The sequence below is a fragment of the Cricetulus griseus genome, chromosome 3 (genome assembly GCF_003668045.3).
Source record: "Cricetulus griseus strain 17A/GY chromosome 3, alternate assembly CriGri-PICRH-1.0, whole genome shotgun sequence".
In the NCBI taxonomy this organism is placed as follows: domain Eukaryota; kingdom Metazoa; phylum Chordata; class Mammalia; order Rodentia; family Cricetidae; genus Cricetulus; species Cricetulus griseus.
The window spans coordinates 271062632-271081251 of NC_048596.1; positions in this window are offsets into that span (position 1 = coordinate 271062632).

The following is an 18620-nucleotide window of genomic DNA, read 5'->3' on the forward strand; positions in this document are numbered from 1 at the left end:
GGACTCTGACTAGCAAACTTCAAGAAAAAAACAGATATTCCAACTGTGGAGCTACTCTCTACAAGATGTAGAGAGCTCCAAGACTGCAGCTTTTCTGGGCCATCACCCACTTTGAAGTGGACTTTCCAGTAATGAAGCTCAGGTTTTTGGTTTATTTGTCTATTTTCATTTTGTTTTTCAGTTGACTCTGCTGCTTGTGAGAAACTCCTCACCCTTACTTCTGTTATTGGTGTACTCATTACTTTGGTGTGACATAGGTTTCCTTTCCTTTCTGGGATTAAGTGATTGTGTGTGTGTGTGTGTGTGTGTGTGTGTGTGTGTGAGAGAGAGAGAGAGAGAGAGAGAGAGAGAGAGAGAGAGAGAGACAGAGACAGAGACAGAGACAGAGACAGAGAGATAGAGATAGAGAGAGACAGAGAGCTCAATCACTTGCATGTATGCGCATGTACAAGGTAGTGGTTACTTTTAACTATCAAGAGCACAGCCTAGAATCATATTGGAAGGGAATCATAATGAAAAATCATCAAAACCAAGCTGGCTTCTGAGTGTGTCTTTTAGGGATTATCTTGTCAGTTGATGTATGGCTAGCACCATTCCCTAGGCATGGGGTCTTGAACAATGTAAGAGAGGGGAAAACTAGCTGAAAGCAAGCCAGGAGGCCCTAGATATCCTCCTATCTCTGCTTTACCAGCATCGGGATTATAGGCAACAAACTGTGCCTGGATTTTTCCCTTGAGTGCTGGGGATCTGAATTCAGATCCTCATGTTTGTAGACAAGGACTTTGCTGACTTGCAGGGCTTATCATTCTTGAAATGAGTGGGGCTGGTGTGGTCTGCACTGTGGCCTATGTATGTCTTGCCATGTGGTCAGTGTCCTGCTCTGACTTCAGTTATCTGCCATGTGGTCAGCATCCGTGCTCATACCTTCTCACTGCTTTCTTCCCTGCTCCATGTGTAGATGGGGAACAAGGGCCCAGGTCCGCATGGTGAGCCCCGTGACCCTCTTCACATCACATGGCACTGGGGCTCCTCTCTGTTCTGCTGCACCTTTACCATCTCTGAGTGCTTTTCTTCCTTTCCAGGGTTCAGAGTGAGTACACCATCACATCACAAGAGGCCTGTATCTCTTGGAGTTCATGTCTGGGGTCCTGCGGTGGAGCCTGGAGGCTTGCAGAAGCTACAATGATCAAAGAAGCAGGTCAGGCCCAAGGCAAGTGTTGAAAGAACTGCAATGCTGGCCAGAATTCTGAAGCCTGGAGGCTAATCCAAGTCAGAGGCCAATAGCCATACCCAGCCTGATCCTGGGCCACAGAACCCCTGCGATAGCAAACGCATGCTGGTTTCCATGACGTGAACAGAACCCTCGCTATAATAAATACTTGCTGGTTTCCATGACGTAAGCTCCAGAAGCCTGTTCTACCCAGCAACAGATGATGAGTCCAACCCCAAGGAATGTTTCCCCAGCTTTCCATGCCTGGACATGAAAATGGTCCCAGCCTGGGTTCATTTAAAAATATTCAGAGATTCTAATTGATGAGCCTGAAATGAGCAGAACAATCTTTGTAAACCACCATCATAGGTTTCTGATGAATCAGGAGCCAAAGACCCAGCTGGAACCCCTGGGCTCGATTATCCCCTATTTTCTCAGAAGATGGAGGGTAGGTAGCATGCTACCAATGACCAGTGGGTATCATTCGCAGAGTGACTGGCAGCTACTGTAGTACCATGCCTCTTGGTGGAGGTTGGTTATCTAAGGAAGACTGCAGCATAATCTGCCCTGGACCTGTGTATTTGATTGCCTTAGTGCAATCATCAACAAGAGTGAAACTCTAAGCACCCCCACTCCCTCACAGCCTCCCCCCTCAACACACACACCCAGGAATTGTGGCTGTCTTTTGCCCACAGAACAGTTGTCTATAGCAGGCAACGGAACTTCACTTGTGCCTGGTTCTCTGGAGGTCTGGCTCCATGCAACATGCTTGCAGCCTTGAGGCCCTGAGATGAGGGTGTGCATCTGTTCTCAATAGCTGTGCGTGTCACTCTCTGCCTGTGAGGGAGCCATCCCACAGGGCTAACCCACAGAGCCTTCTGTCATGGCTCCATGCAAAGGCTTAAGCTAGGCTTTTCCAACCACTATTTCCCAGTTCCTCATTTACAAAGCATCAGTAAAGTTAAGAGGTGGTATTCAGTAAATAAACACTGGGATCTTTGTTGTCCCAGCTATAAGAAAGCCCCTGAGGAGAGAGAGAGGGGAGGGAGACAGAGAGAGAGAGAGAGAGTAAAATTCGGGATTTCTGTGTTCAGCTTCATGGCTACAACCAAGACAATAAAAGTAGGAAGGAAAGATAAAACCAGCTGTTCTAAACAATTCACAACTGTGCTTCCCATGGACAGTCAGTTTCATCTAGGACACACATAGGTCCAAGGTGAGAAGAAAACCAGACTGTGAGGGAGACACCTTGACACTGAGCTGAAGCTTAAAGATAGAAGAAGCTTGCTGGGCTCCTGAATTCAGGGAGTAAACATTTCGAGCCGTTCTTCTGCAGTGCAGAGTTCACAAGATGCACAAGGAGCTGGCAAAGGAGAGGTCTGTCCTGAAACACCAGGCCGAAGCATGCCTGCTTGATGCTGAGCCACTGAGTGAGCCACTGGAGATTTGAGGATGAGCATGCCCAGATGGCGGAAATACCCTTTTGTTTATGAAAACGAAAGCAAGGGTTCTGTGAACCTACGCAGTGGAAAAAGAGCTTCCCACAACTCGGGCATTTCTAGTTACAGCCTGCACCTCCCATGGCTCAGCCTCGGATCACATGTTTACAGCATGGCTGAAAACCCATGATCTCTCAGTAAACACCTGCAGCTGCTATATTGCAGGCTACTGGGAGCTGATGTGGCCACAGGCTCAGAATGAGCGTAGGCCTCTTAGAGATATTGTGGTTGACTTAGCCCTCTATAACCCAGCCTTCTAGAAAGGCTAAGGCTCTGGGCAGCTCGGAGCCAGGACTCCAAAAAGTAAAGGGAATAGTGAAGAGGATGTTCTGCTTCAGAGAAAGCAGGTTGCACATACAGAGAGGACCGAAGCCTTAAAGTCAGCACAGGAAGGCTCTGGCTGTGCAGGAAACCGCTTTCCTCTCTAGCAGAAAGAGAGATAGCAAAGACCAAACCCTGCACCAGGAGCCAAGAGAGTGAGTGAGCAGAGGTCCGAAGCCAGGAGAGAAGTCAGGGTCATGGGAGGGCCCAGGGTCTGAGCTAAGTATAAAGGGGGGCCACAGAGGGGTGCTTTGAATAGCAGGGTGTCACAGGGCTCCTTCAAGCTCTGAGGCTTGCTGACTTTGTGCAGGACAGGAGGTGGGCTGGTGGGTGATTGCAGCCAGCACCGCTCAGCACTAGAATAAGAAAACCTCAGATGGGAAAGGAAGGTGGATTCCTCAGCCATCCTCCTCCTTACCCTTTTCAAGGCTGAGTCCCACTGTCTGCTAAGTGTAGTCTGAAACCCACAAGGACATGTCCAGAGGAATGCTCAGGATGTGTCTGACTCAACACAGAACCTCGGGGATGGCAGATACGACTCATTGATAGAGTTTGCCAGGCCTGAGCAGGACTTCAGTTTAATCCCCAGAACAACAACCAATAGGAAGCCTAAACCAAACCAAGTGCCCCAATGAACATTGGTCTTCTTGATGCCTTATAGCCTGGTAAGGGACTCATCTGGCTATGCTATTCAGAGCAGGTGAAGGCTACTAGCTGGTTTCTATGATTGCGCTATTCAGAGCAGGTGAAGGTTACTAGCTGGTTTCTATGACTGTGCTATTCAGAGCAGGTGAAGGCTACTAGCTGGTTTCTATTCTCCCTGCTCTTCTTCCTTGCAAGCAATAAAGACAGTGAGGTGGAATTTAAGATGTTGCTGCAACAAGAGTGAAGACACATCAGGCAGCCTTCCCCTTGAGAGGGTGCAGTGATCACGCTGATGTACACTCATTTAAGCTCACAGACATGACTAGTGAAAAGAGGCCAACCAACATAGGATGGGCAGCTGAGCACATGAGGCCCCACCGGGCCCCACTGTGGTCCTTTCTTCTTCGTCTTCCTCCTCAGTTGGGTGCAGGTACCTCAAGGGGATCTTCCAATTTTCCCTGTGACATCACATGGATGCGCTGTCCTAGGGACTGGAACCCATTTTCTCCTTTTGTTTTGAAAGGTAGACCAGATGACATTTTCTAAAACAGGAAGAGAGTGGTCCCAGGAGAGAGTGGGAATGAGAGCTGGTATCAGCTGGACGCCCCGTGGACAGAACAGCTGTGCCCACACCTTCTGCAAAGCAGACAGAATCCTTGGAGAAGTGAGGCAGCTGCCTGGGTAGATGTGGCAATGGACTACCTGAGGACATTCTGGGGCCAGGTGGAAACCTCTGGTCAGAGGGCATGCATGGTCACTCTATATAAAAGTCTGACCAAGAGGAGATAGTGCTCAGTTGCTCCAGAACACTTAGCTTTGGGCACTGGAAGCAGAAAAGACAAGACACAAAGTGACAGGTTTCTGAAAGCCTGCTGGGAGCTCCCAGGCAAGGCTGAGGCTTGGGAACCAAAGGGTCCTTTGCTAGCAGGAAGGAGACAGAGCAGGGGCTCTTGGTGACCTGGTCCCAGCCCCATGGCTGGAGTTTTCCTGTGGCCTATGCACACCCACCTCAAGTCCGTACAAAGACTTGAGAGTGAATGAGAATTTTGCTCTGCAGCTTTCCTAGGCTCCTGACAAAGCTGCTACAAGCTGTTCCTTGACACCTATAGTCATAGTTTCCAAAAGAAGCCAAGGCCTGTCAGAACAAAGCCATTAAGATGTGGGTGATCTGTTCACAAGGTTCTTCTAATCAAGAGACTGCTTTATATTTAAAATGCTTTATATTAGTAAGGTGTCTCTTAGAGGAACAGGACCAATTGAATGAATATCTCTGTCACTATTACTCTACATCTACACACACACACAGAGAGAGAGAGAGAGAGAGAGAGAGAGAGAGAGGAGAGAGAGAGAGAGGAGAGAGAGAGAGAGAGAGAAGAGAAGAGAGAGAGAGAGAGGAGAGAGAGAGAGAGAGAGAGAGAGGAGAGAGAAAGAGAGAGAGAGAGAGAGAGAGAGAGGCTTTATTATGTTGGCTTACAGGATAAGGGACAGGAGGCCAAAAATGCCTATTTGCCCAGAGGAGAGGCTGAGAAGCCTGAAACTGCTCAGTCCAGACTGCAGCTGAGGGCCTGAGGATTTCTGGAGGGTCATTTGTCTTCTGTTCCGTTGGGAAGGTCCAAAGTCACTGAAAGCTTGCATAAGCAAAGAGAGGGCATGGACACTCAGTAGTGAGAAGCTAAGATGGGCAGGCAGGTCGTTCTACTTTTTCCTTGGATCTTCTTACATCTGGGCCACAGCTGGATGGTGCTATCTACCCTAGGGGAGGGTGTTCTCCCCTCAGCTCAGCTTTCCTGGAATGTCTCCATGGTTTCTCCGGTGCTTCAGGTAAACAACCTGACATAGAGACAATCACCTCTAATGCCACTGCCAGCTCCAGCATGAACCCTTGTTCCAGTGTCTGCCACACCCAAAGACCATCTCTCTTGTGAGAGCTTGAAGACCACACACTCATTCCTATATTGGGAATCTTTCGTGTGTGACTGATGTCACTCTTTGGTGTTGATAATCCAGTTATCTGTGACATCCTAGTAAGTTGAAAGCCTCTTAAGCCCACTTGTACTCTATCCCTGCGCTGTGTTGATCTCAAACCACCTTGACACATACACGCTTGGTCTTTTGCCAGGATGGAAACATTCCTCTTCTGTTGTGATCAATTGTTTACTCTATCACTAGCCCCTGAGGTGATTTGCAATTTACAGTTGCCGTTGAAGCCTTAAGAATGAAATGATTGTGAATTATTTGTCTATAATGAACTCTTAGAACTCCATATTGAAGTTACCAAACCCCTGCTGGTGTGTTAGATGTCCCTGTCTCCCATTCTTGCCCAGCAGCCATCATTACTGCTAGTGGAGTGCAGATGTACACTACACCAGGGTGCTTAGACATGGAAAAGCACGATTCCTCCAGGAACAGCAATGAACCCCTAAAGTCTATGCTAGGCAAGCATAAGGTGATCTAAGGCTGGGCAGAAGGGTTGGCCAAGAAGAGTATGGAGAAGAGAATGAGCTGATGGTTGCCCTAGACTATGCCTGTGGAGCCTCCAGGTACCTGGTCACCTGTAGGGGAACATTTTGGATACTTTAAACTGTTAAGTTTTAATCCTCTTTTAGACTAAAAGGGGAATTGTAGGGGAAGCTGTAGCCACGCCTACTTAGGGGTTGGCTACAGGTGTGCCTGACCACCTCGAAAGCTTGCGAGGGCGTGGTCAGGGGACTTAGGGGACTGCGTTTTCGCTTTCGGTTTCTCTTTTGGGCTTGCATACAGACTGCTGCCACGCCGTCTGGCTAGGTCGCTCTGTAAGTAAGGCTTTTCCCTATTAAATACCCTTGTATTTCTACCTGACTCCGTATTGGTAATTTCCCTCTATAGTCACCTTCCCAACACATGGCACTCTCACCTTCGCTGTAGAGCTCTAAACCTGGGAAGACAGAGATGTGGCCCCACACACCTGCCCTGGAGGGGTCTGGTGCCTCCAGATGTGTACACATGATCCTTGTGGGGACTTTCCTCATATTCCACTCTGCTCTGGACACATTTGCCCAACTCATTGTGGTCCCTCATTCAACTTCACTGCAGGCATCTCCTGTCCTCTCTCACTTTCTCCTCAGATGTGTGCTGACATCTAAACTATATGTCTCAAACTTCAAGCTACTCTTTATGTTTGTAGTGAGGATTCAGGTTAGGCTTAAGTGTGTTGATGTGCAGAAAAGTTTTACATCCTGATGGTACTTTCACTAACAGAAAGCCCAGGGAGTTTGCTAGTATACCTTGTAGGGCCAGTCCTCCATGGTTTCCATGGAGATCCCATTTAACATGCAAAAGTAACGGCTGTCTGGAGTAAGCTACAGCAGTGTAACTCAAAGACCACGGAAGTCAGCTCTACTCAGTTGCTGACGTCACGCCGACATGTGTGTGTATCATGGTGTAATACCAGCGATTAATATGTCTTCGTACATTAGTCACTGGAATCATGTAGACTAAACACCATGTAGCGCTGGCTCTTATTGTATTGTATCACAGCACACTGTGTTGTATTGATGTTATTGTACTTCTTGGATTGAGACAGAGTCTCGTGGAGCACAGTCTAGTCTAGAACTGGCCCCCTGCTCTACCTCCTAAGAGCACTCAGGTCTGTAACTTGTCATGTGAACACCTTTACCAGAGATCTTTCTGTTGTGGAAGATTAGTTTTATAGATGTGTTACATTCATTTATGCTGTGGAACATTTGTTTAATGATGCAAAGATGTGTTGCATTCTTTTATGTTGCATTTGTTTAACTCTATGCAGCTGTGTTACTTTGCCTGTCTAAAACACCTGATTGGTCTAATAAAGACCTGAACGGCCAATAGCTAGGCAGGAGAAAGGGTAGGCAGGAGTCTCAGGCAGAGAGAATAAATAGGAGGAGAAACCTGGGAAGAAAAGATTAAGGAGAGAGAAAAGATGGGCAGCCACCCAGCCACACAGCTGGGTGGAATAAGAAGGAAAGAAAAGATACACAGAAATAGAGAAAGATAGACGTCCAGAGGCAAAAGGTAGATGGGATAATTTAAGAAAAGCTGGCAAGAAATAAGCCAAGCTAAGGCTGTGCATTCATAAGAAAGAATAAGCCTCCATGTGATTTATTTGGGAGCTGGGTGGTGGGCCCCCAAAAGAGACAAAGATCAATGAGCCAAAAGAGTAAGAGAAAAAAAAACCCAACAATACCTTTCTGCTTCCTGCTTCCACCAGGTCCCCCACAGTATTGTCTCTTCAAATGGCCCCACAATTTCTAAAAATTATTCCTAGCCCACAGAGAGATTTATCAACTTCCATTTTGGCTGGACTTTTTGCGATTTTTCTGCTCCACTGTGGAAAAGGAAGTAGGTCTTCCCAGGCTTGGGACCTAATAGTGCCTTTACAAGGCCAGCAGTCACAGACTGTTTTGTGCCTACCTTAGAGGTCAGACTTGGAAGAAAACGTTGACTGCCTTGGAGCTACAAATGTCAGCCAGTGGTGCCATGTGGATCCATGATGAGTGCGGTGTCTGTAGTGTTCTGGGCACCTTCCAGGAAGGGAGCAGCTCTATGAATCTCAGGAGCTTCCAAGCTGACAGAGAACACAGAGAGCTAATCTCTGTGGACCATGGCCCTGAAGGTAAAGTTGAGTCCACAAAGTGTCTGCTTGGGGTAGAAGATGAGTTTCTGAAACCTGGTCTTGACATAACACTGGTTCAAAGTGAAGAAATGGGAAACATGAGTTGGCTTATGCTGCCTCCCCACCCAGAGAGAAAGGTGCCATTGACTCGCTTTAATGAAGAGCAATGGGAGACTGAGGGACTACTGAAGCATGGTTGGGGGGAGCAGTCTTCTCTGTTTTGCTGGGAAGGGGGCCTCCACTCTGACCGTCTGTCCCAGGACCACAATAGAGTACCACCATTGAAGGGCATGGCCAAGCCATTATCCTACTAGTATTCCATTAAGGCCATGTCATCACTTATCAGCCACTGTGTGGCATCTGGTTCTAGAACCCTGACTACAAGGTGAGTCTCATGTAGCTCCACATTGAAAAAAGAGAGAGAGACACTGGACATCTTGCTTATGTGGCCACAAGAGGATGTGTGAATGCCCACAGAGGCAGACTTTGGTTCTGCTGCAGATTAATGAAGCCAGTGCTGGGAGGAGGCATGGGTTCTGTTGCCCTGTTGGGAATGAGCTATTCTGGGAGGTTGGGTTGCTTTGTTAGTGTGTGTCCAAACACTACAGATAATAAGTGGTCATAATTGTAAGGTAACAATAAGTAGTCATGTTAGGAACCACTTACTGCAAAAGTATAGAGTTTGAGTTTGTGTCTGTCTCCTCATTCCATTACCTGTCTTACAGGAATATTGGCATGGTTCTAAAAACATCATTTGTGATGGCTGATGATTACCTTGATGTCATGCTATTGAAGAGGACCAGATATCAGGAAGTGACACCAAGGGCATGGGCCACATGTCTTAAGATAGAGCCCACATGGTCAGGAACGAGCCAGCAGTGTGACAGACAGCACATGGCTGTTTCATATGTGGCGCATTTCTGTATTCTGAGAGAATCAATCTCTCCATTTGCAGAGGACAGAGGGTGTCCATGGACACCGTGTTGATAAATCTCTAGAAATAATTTTTAGGAATTTTTAGGATCATGTGATGGGAGAGCAGTGTCCACCCGGGCCTTGCTACCTGAGAGCAGAGTGTTATATGAGGTACAGGCCCTTGAAGTCTGCATCCTCACCCTTTGCTTCTCTGTGCCTTCCTCATCCCGGCAGTGGGAGCCATTTGGGAAAGTGTCAGCCTCTGGGTACCAGGCTCTTCATGTCCATTATTCCTGTGTAGCACAAAGATGTCCGTCTCATGATGGAGCAAACACTATGGGCCTTTCCAGAGATAGTGAGGAGCTTCTTCTGGGGGATAGAACATGCTCAGTTTGGTTACTCTGTAATTTCTGAGCCAGACCTGTTAATTCCAGCCATGATGACCTATGTGACCCCAGGATGTGTGTTGGGGTCACATGGCAGCTCCATCATTTCCCATGGCCATGCTTTGTGTTCTCCTTTGCTGGTTCTATTCGGTGAGTCCTGTATCAAAATTTACTTTGAAAAACGTATTCACCCAGTCTCAGTGGGACAGATGTAGATGTAAGTGAGGGGGGTGGGGCAGAATGCAGGACCCAGCCTGTTGCTGCTGTTTCTCCACCAGCTGCTCCAGAACTCTGCAGATGGAGGCCCTGCTTGGTCCCCCTACCTGGGGAGGTCACAAAGGAGGGAGGCAGGCTTTGTACCTGCCTCTCTTTAGTCCCTGACACCAATGACAATGAACTTGCTGTTCTCTGCTGAGGCTGCAGCCTTCGTCCTGGGGAACATGGGACTTTGTACCAGGCTACCCATTTGTCTGGAATGTTCTTCCTCTTTCATACATGCTTGGCTACAACCTATACCCAGGGCTGCCCTCCACCTGGAGCCTGTACTGCTTGGCCCTGGTGACAGTGATAAACAGAGGGTCATGTCTGTCCTCTTACTGAGGAACTCAGCACTTGCTTTTCTGGGGCTCTGGAGAGGCTCCCAGCTCCTTGAGGCCCTACAAGGCAAGGACCTTCTGTGACGGTGACAAAAAGGTTCTAATGAAATGCCAGTTACTGATTAGCTCTTCATCTTCTTTCCCCATACAGCATGGGGGTTTGGAAGAGGATTTTCTGGGGAAGCATCACAGGGAGGATGGCTGTTGGAAACTTTCCCTTTCAGCACATTCTCCAGCCTTTTTCTTGCTGTTGCTGGTCACACTGTGTGAGTGGTCACTGCTCCCAAGCTTCAGGCTTCTGATCCTAGGGTATTTGTCAACCAAGTGAAAACAATGTGGTGACATTAGAAATGCTGACTTGGCTGACAGCGCTCCATCTAAGAATCAAAGGCTATCTAGCAAAAGACCTAATGGCAGGCATGAGAAGCCCTTGCTTGAGTTCTTGGTTAGGGTTCCAAGAGACCCCCAAACATACATGCTATTGCTTTTGCCCTTGGTTGCCCATAAAAGATGGAAAATAAGAACCTATTGACGAAGATACCAGACACCTCAAATACAATGCTCAGAGGTCCCCGAGCTGAAACTGACCTAAATGTTTCCTCCCTGAGGACTAACTTTCATGGAACCAGAAGGCACCATGCTAGCTTCCAAAGGAGGGAAGCAACCAACAGTTCTATTCAGGTGTAATGCCTATGAACCACAATGGCCAGAATGGCTCTGTGACCCCAATGGTACAGTTGTGACTTGAATACCTAAAACTCATCAGTTGGACTTAAGATCCCCTCAATAAGGGGGAAAATCATGCTGGCACTAGAAACCTGGCCAACTATCCAGGGCTAGCGAAGCCATAGGCATTGGAGCAGAACCGACAACTACCACTTTATAAAACCAGCACAATCCCTAACTACATTGTAAGTATTTCTCCTTAAACCCATAGATAAGTGTAGTTCTCACCCCCATCGAGGAAACTTCTCTTTGCAATGGATGGACACAATTATAGAAAACCACAATCAGAATGCAGAGGAACAGAGCCCACTCCCAATGGACACATTTACAAAACAACTCTGGCACCTTTAAAGAAGATGGGGAGAAGAGATTGTAAGAGTCAGAGGGCCAGGGAGTTTGGTCTCACATTGTGTCTCCTAGAGATGTCAGGAACTACACCCATGGAGAGTCACCATTGTGACTGCCTAAACAGGAGCTGAACATGGACAACAATAGATGCACCAAATGGACGGGGAAACACATGAGACCTCAAACCTATGCAGAGAAGCACAAGCAACCGAGGGATGCTGAGAGTCAGAAACACAGTCCTCGTCCAGGGACGAGCACACTGCTGGCTGTCTAACACCAAATGGTCAGCCCTGAAAACATACATACAAGTAACAGACTGAGCAGGTTATATTTAGAAATATTTATGGATGTACATATTCATATATGTGCTTAATGACAATCTATGAAAAGAGAAGCCACGACTTTTAGAACTAACAAGGAAGGATATATAGGACGGTTTGGAGGGAAGAAGGGAAAGGGAGAAATGATGTGATCATGTATTATAATCTCAAAAATACCAAAAAAATGCTGAACACTGGGCTCTGCCTGTGATTGTTGTAGCGCATTCCCTAAGGTGCTGTAGAGTGAGACACTCTCCACAACGCGCTGCTCAAATATCTCACCTACTTGCCCAGGGCAAAAACATCCTTTGTGCTAAGGAATACCACCAATGTCAAGGAACTGTGGTGTGTCCGGTCTCCCTCGGTAGATCTCCTCCAGGCATTCTGTGAAGGACAGGGGCCCCTCTCTCTGAGCTGCTGCACTCACTCTTGGTGACACCTGTTCTCAGTAACCCATCCCACAGTGTCATCCTCGGTTGTGTTCTTCTGTTACATTATCAAGGTAGTGAAAAGAGCCAGGAGAATGGGAGAAAGTGTCTGGATGCTTTAGTATGCTCAATAAAGCCTACTATCCAGAGTATGATAAAACACCACAGCTCAGTAATGAAGAGGCAGAGAGAACACTAAATGAGCAAGGACTGGAACGGACACTTTCCAAAGAAGATAAAGCAGTCAGTGCTGGAAATATGCTCAGCATTATTTTAGATATCAGGAAAGTGCACACCACAGCCATGACTGGAAATTACTTCATCACTATAACTAAAATAAAACAAAAGGAGTTTGTGAAGGTAAGGAATGTGGAATGGTATTGAAATTTGCCCAGAAAGGTAGATCAGACTTTACTGAAAGATTCAGAAATTCCTTTTGTCTTTAAGATTTATTTTATTTTTATTTATGTATATGCATGTGCAGGCTCTCTCAGAAGCCAAGAGAATGTTGTCTGAGCCTATGGAGCTGGAGTCACTTGAGCTGTCTGACATGGGTATTGGGAACAGAACTCAGGTCCTCTGCAAGAGCAGCAAGCATTCTTAAACACAGAGCCTTCTCTCCAGCCCCTCATCGATCTTACCAAGTATGTCCCCAGGGAATGGAAAGTAGGGACTGAACAGGTACTGTGCAACGGTATTTATTGCAGCACCATTCACAACAGCCCAAATTGGGCAGAGCCCAACACCAACATGTTTGTAAATGGGTTGTCATTCAGCCACAAGATGGATGAGGTCCTGAAGTGTCCAACAATGTAGAAGGGTCCTGACAGCAAAAGGATGAGTGAAAAGAGCCTGGTACGAGGGGAATGATAGATCATTTTACTAACATGAACTGTCTAGATGGTGGTACTAACATGAACTGTCTAGGACAGGCAAACACACAGAGTTGGAAAGTGGGTCAGAGACTACCTGTGCCCGGTGAGGAGGCGCGGGACCAATTGCTTATAGGGCACAGGGCTTCTATAATTGGATAATGATTGTTTTGTAATAATCATTGGATAATGAAAATGTTTTGTAAACAGACAGTATAGATAGTTGCTCAACACTGAATATAACTAGTCCTACCAAACTGCAAACTTAGAAATAGCTAAGAGTCTGTCTGAGTCACCGTTTTATTGCTGTGATGAGGCACCATGCCCACTCTCAGTGACACACCCCCTCCAATGAGGCTACGCCTCCTATCCTTCCCAAACAGTTCTACCAACCAGAGACCAAGCATTCAAACATAGGAGCCCATGGGAGCCAATCTCATTCAAATTACCACAATGGGCATATTTTGTGTCCTATTTTCTCTCTCTCTCTCTCTCTCTCTCTCTCTCTCTCTCTCTCCATGTGTGAATAACTGGCACATCCCCATCATTTTTCCCTGTTTCATTATCTCCATCCCCCAATCTTGAGTGATCATGGCTCCACCTCTTTCTCCACACATTTGTTATTCTGGAACCATCTCATGATGAGTTGGATAGACGGCTTGTGGGTTTTGGTGAAAGCCCTCTTTTTCTTCATCCTGATTTTCAGTTCTTGCTTGCATGCAGTAAGTAATGGTGCTTCATTCCCCTTAATGGCCATATAACAATTCTTTGCATGGACATATCATTGTTTCCCTATCTCTTCTTCAGCTCATGGACAGTTGGATTGCTTCTCCTTTTTGTCTATCATGAACAAGACTGCTGGGAACTTTCATGTGCAAGTTTTCCTGTGGAAGTTATTTCAATTTCTCAAGGGATCTAGAGGGTGTGGCCTGGCCTCTTATCATGACTCTGCTCAACTCTGTGCTTTCTAAGGCAGAGCACTAGTCACACCTAAGCAGGGTCCCAGACCCTGCTTTGACCACTTTAGGAAAACAGATGGGAGTTCTTCAGAACCTCAAGCAGAGTCAGCCTACGACTCGGCAGCCCTTACAGGAAGCGCTTAGGGTGGAAACTAAACAGCTGTGCACACAAAACCCTGTGAGGGAAGATCAATAAAGCATTATCCATCACAGCCAATGGGAAAGACTCCGGTGTGTTCATAGGGCCACAGATACAGGTTCCTTTTCCAGGAACATCTTGAATAGGTAATCCAGAGAGGGAAAGTGGTCTGGCACTTGCTTGAGCTGGGGGATGGGTGAAAGGGACCATTCAGGGGAAAGTTTCCTGGTGGGGTAGCGCAGGAGTGTGGTGGAAATGTTCTAAAATTAGAACGAGGCTAGTGCCACACAGCTCGGTAAGTACACTAAAAACCACTGGGCTGTGCACTTTAAATGGATGAACTTTATGCGGTGTCAACTATAAACCTATTTAGACAGGAGAATAAAGTTTTGTTTCACTGTCGCATTAGAGTGCTTTTCCCTACATACACGCCGAGATTTCGTTTTCAGCTCTCCCTTCCTCCACCCCTCTCTCCCTCTCACACAACCGCCTGTTTCCCTTTCTCTCTTATTCTCATTTATTCAGTTGTCTTTCAAAAAACGACCGTGTAAAACTTGCACCGACGTGAAGGAACTCTGCTGAAATCTCAAGCAGAGTTGCAGGGAGCCGAGACGCTTCCAGGGATCACAGGGCAGGGAGAGCCTGTGGGTCTCATTCTCCTCTGGTTGGAGACTCTCATAGATGTGGATGATGGCATGTGATTCCTCAGAGCTGTCCTAGCTCCCAGAAACGCCAGTCGATCCTGGGAAACCTGGCCAGAGGGCTGAGCCCTTGCCTTCTGGCCAGAGTCACTAACTACCCTGGCATAAGTCCAAATATTACAAATGACAGACACATACATAAGTGATGGCAGAGGCCTTGGATACAGCCACCTCTAGGACAAGCATTCTGCAAATTCTTAGTGCTCCCTGAAGGACTATGCATGGGCAGCCCTGGTAGACAGAGACTGCCGTGTGGAAGCTCCCTTCCATTTCTAACAGTCCCACTCACAAGGGAGGGCCGCTCTCTAAAGTTGTTTAGGCTCTGGGTGCATTGAGTTTGTCTCTTAAACTGTGTGCATTGTTCTCATTTCATTTTTAGGGTAGAAAAGGATTTCACCAATTCCAGTCTACTAGGGTTGAGTGGGACCAGGTCTTTTACTGAATTTCCTTCTCTTCCCTGGACATGTTATCCTCAGGAATACTTATTTGACATCATAAAATTTCCCCAAAAGGGTTTTCTGGACAAGAACCAAGTGGCACCCTCCCTTTACTTGTGTCTTGTGCCCCCTCCCACCCTTTTGCAGTGTCCAGCACACTCAAGCCTACCAACCACGCCTTGCATTCGCTTCTTTTCCTTGTCTTCTTCCTCCAGACCTAGACCACCTAACAAGCTTGGAACAGTAGTGTATCTCTTCATGCCTACATGTGATGCTTTCCTGCAGTCAGAGCAGGCTACATGGGAGCAGACGGCCTGTCTTCTCGAGCATTCCTCTACTGACTGCTGGAGATGCCCAGCAGTCAGACATGGTTACCCGAGAGGAGACAACACGATGTGAGTCTCCCATTTGCGGTGTTTCCTTGAATTGTTTGGTCAAAGAATAAAGGGATGTGAGATTGAGAGAGGCCAAGGGGAATGCCAGAGCAGTGATAGGTGTACAAAAGGGAGTGGGGTTTGTAGACGGTGAACAAACGGTCGGGACTGCTAATGTGGGAGACAGATGCGTGAATGTGTTTGGAATGGGGCGGGGCCTCTCATTAGAGACAATGCCCTGAGTGGACGAGGAAGCACAGCAGGGAGCCTGAGCATCATGAACTGGAAGGAAAGGGAAAGGGTCAGGAGTGGGGAAGACAAATTTAGAAGGCTGTAAGTCAGGGTGTGGCGAGACTGTCACATTATGTCTCAAATACAACGACACAGCCACTAGGGATGAACGAACAGTTTGAAGAACGGGAGTGAGGCAGGATGGCCATGAGGGTGGCTATTGTAGAGGGCCTAGCATGAAATAAAGGGTGCTGGGTCTGGAAGCGAATTAGAGCTGTGTAGCAGCGTCTTGTCTGTTCGCCTGTATCAGTGGCCACACCTCTTTGGACCGGACTTCAGTCAGAAGGAAGTGGAAAGAGGGAAGCATGAGGCGTGGTCTCGCTTGCCCACGCCCTCTCTCTTAGGTCAGCCCATCCCATAGGAAGGGCAGAGAATCGCTCCCATGGTTCTCTATTATTGTCTGTGTAAGCTGTTCCCCAATAAACAACCATTTATTATTTGTCTTGGGTCTAGTGAAATCGTACACCTTGGCCTTCAGAGTTGGGGGTAGAGCCATGGGGCTGGCGATGGTGAGACTGAGGCAGAAAGGGACGTCAGAGACGATGAGCATGCCCCCTTTGGTTCTCATCGCATTTTGATGGACCCAGCCGTTTGGAGGGCACAGCTTACACATACGTGTGTCCAACATGTGCCCATCTCTAGCTACATGAACTAACATTGGCAGAATGCAGTCTGACCCCCGAGCCCTTCCCGTGACACTTCCCTCCGTCAGGAGTAAGCGGTGGCCAGCGCTGCCAGCCCTCAGAAGCTGTTTATTGTGGGGCCTCTGTACTCGATGTTCATCCACGACTTCATCCATTATTGATGATAATGGTGTTTTCCTTATCATGAGACACAAAGGAGAAAGAAAATGGAAACTGCAGAAATAGGAAAAAAAAAGTAAAATTTTGTCTTTACCATGTTTCCATTGTCTGTCTTTTATGGTTATAATAACTTGCCCTGATAATAAATGTATTTCTGTAAGTTTTTTACAGTTATATCAACTTGCATTCATATAATTATTTGGTTAACTAATTTTATTTAAAGAGACAGTGTCATAGCTTTGTTAGCTTGGCCCAGGTTCCCACCATCCGCTCACATAACAAATCATGTTATAGCGACCACATATTGTAACACTCAAAACAGAAAATGTACTTAGACAGTATATCACAAACAGCCAAGTTCCACTCCTTTTTGATGTGATGAAATACCCTGGAAAGAAAAGCAGTGACTTATGGGAGAAAGGTTTTCTTTTGCTCTTAGTTCCAGGCCACCACCCATCTTTGCAGAGTCAAGGTGGAAGGAAGTTAATATAGCTCCTAGCATCACTCCCACAGGCCAGACAGAGAGAAAGGACTGTGTGCATGCATGCTTGCTTGTGCTCAGCCTCCCTACACAGTCCAGGACCCAAACCCTTGGAATGGCTGCCAACAACTGGGCAGGTCTGCCCACCTCACTTCATGTGAGACAGTCCCCCATAGTCATGCCCAGAGGCCCACCTGATCTAGGCAACTCCCAGGCTTTTCTAGAATGTGTCAGGTTAGCAATTAAAATGAACTGTCTTGGTGTGTCTGTGGGGGATGTGTGCTTGTGTGTGTGTACAGGTGTACACACATGAAGTGGCTAAAGTGGAATGTGTTTTGCTTTATCTCTATCCACTTGCTTCCTCTGGGACGGGGTCTCTCTCTGAACCTGGAGCTCCCCATTTAAGCTAGGTGCTGGGCAGCACTGGGGCCACAGGCATGCATGACTATGCCTAGATTTTTACGTGGGTTCTGGGAATTTGAACTTTTCCTGGTGTTCTAGACGTTTTCACTCTTTCTCTGAAGCCTCCCCTGCCTTTTACCATGTGGCTGCTTCTGTCAACCGCTATTGCAAATGCCATGGTTTTCTCTTCTCAATATCCCTCATGTATGAGGAAGCCAGAAGAGGGCATTGGGTCCTCTGGAACTGGAGTTACAAATGGTTGAGCCACCATGCAGGTACTGGGAACTGAACTCAGGTCCTCTGCAAGAGCAGCAGTGCTTTTAAGAGCTGAGCCTCTGAAGTCTTTTATTGTGGAGACTTAAGCTACCAAAAGGAACCTGTTTCCCTGGAGACACTAGAGTGACTTCCTGAAGTGACATGACTCCATATCATGTCACACACTGGGGATCAAGCCTTCAACACATGGCCTTTGAGAGACACTGAGCATCATGTGACCCCAAGGAGTACCCTTCCCTTCTCAGCACACATGCTAGATCCTGGGCCTTTAAGCTCTCATTAAAACTATGTTCCACGGGAGCTGGAGAGATGGCTCAGTGGTTAAGAGCACTGACTGCTCTTTCAGAGGATCCAGGCTCAATTCCCAGCACCCACACAGCAGCTCAAACCTGTCTGTAACTCAAAGATCTGATACCCTCATACAGACAAATGTGCAGTCAAAACACCAATGCACATAAAATAAAAATAAATAAATCATTTTTTAGAAACTCTGCTCTCTTGCTCTGATATCTGCTGTACCACTCCAACCACAGAACTCTCAGAAGAATACTGTGGGTCCCAGGACCAAAAAGTTGAGTAGGCTCTTCTGCCTACCCAGGACCCAGGACCTCATGCCCAGCACTGTGGGGAAACTCAGCTCTGAGCACCCACAACAAGAATAACATCTCCTGTTCTTTCAGCTGTAAGGCAGTGTAGCCATGACTCACGGGGTGCATGTGTAACTGCCTGTCTGGCAGAGTGAGTGTGTGCAGACAGACACGCAGGCTCTCTCTTTGGCTCTCAGACTGGTAAAAGAAATGGCCGAAGGCTTGGACTCAGCCAGAAGAGGATCGTGTCTCCTGGAGAAAGCTTTATAACATA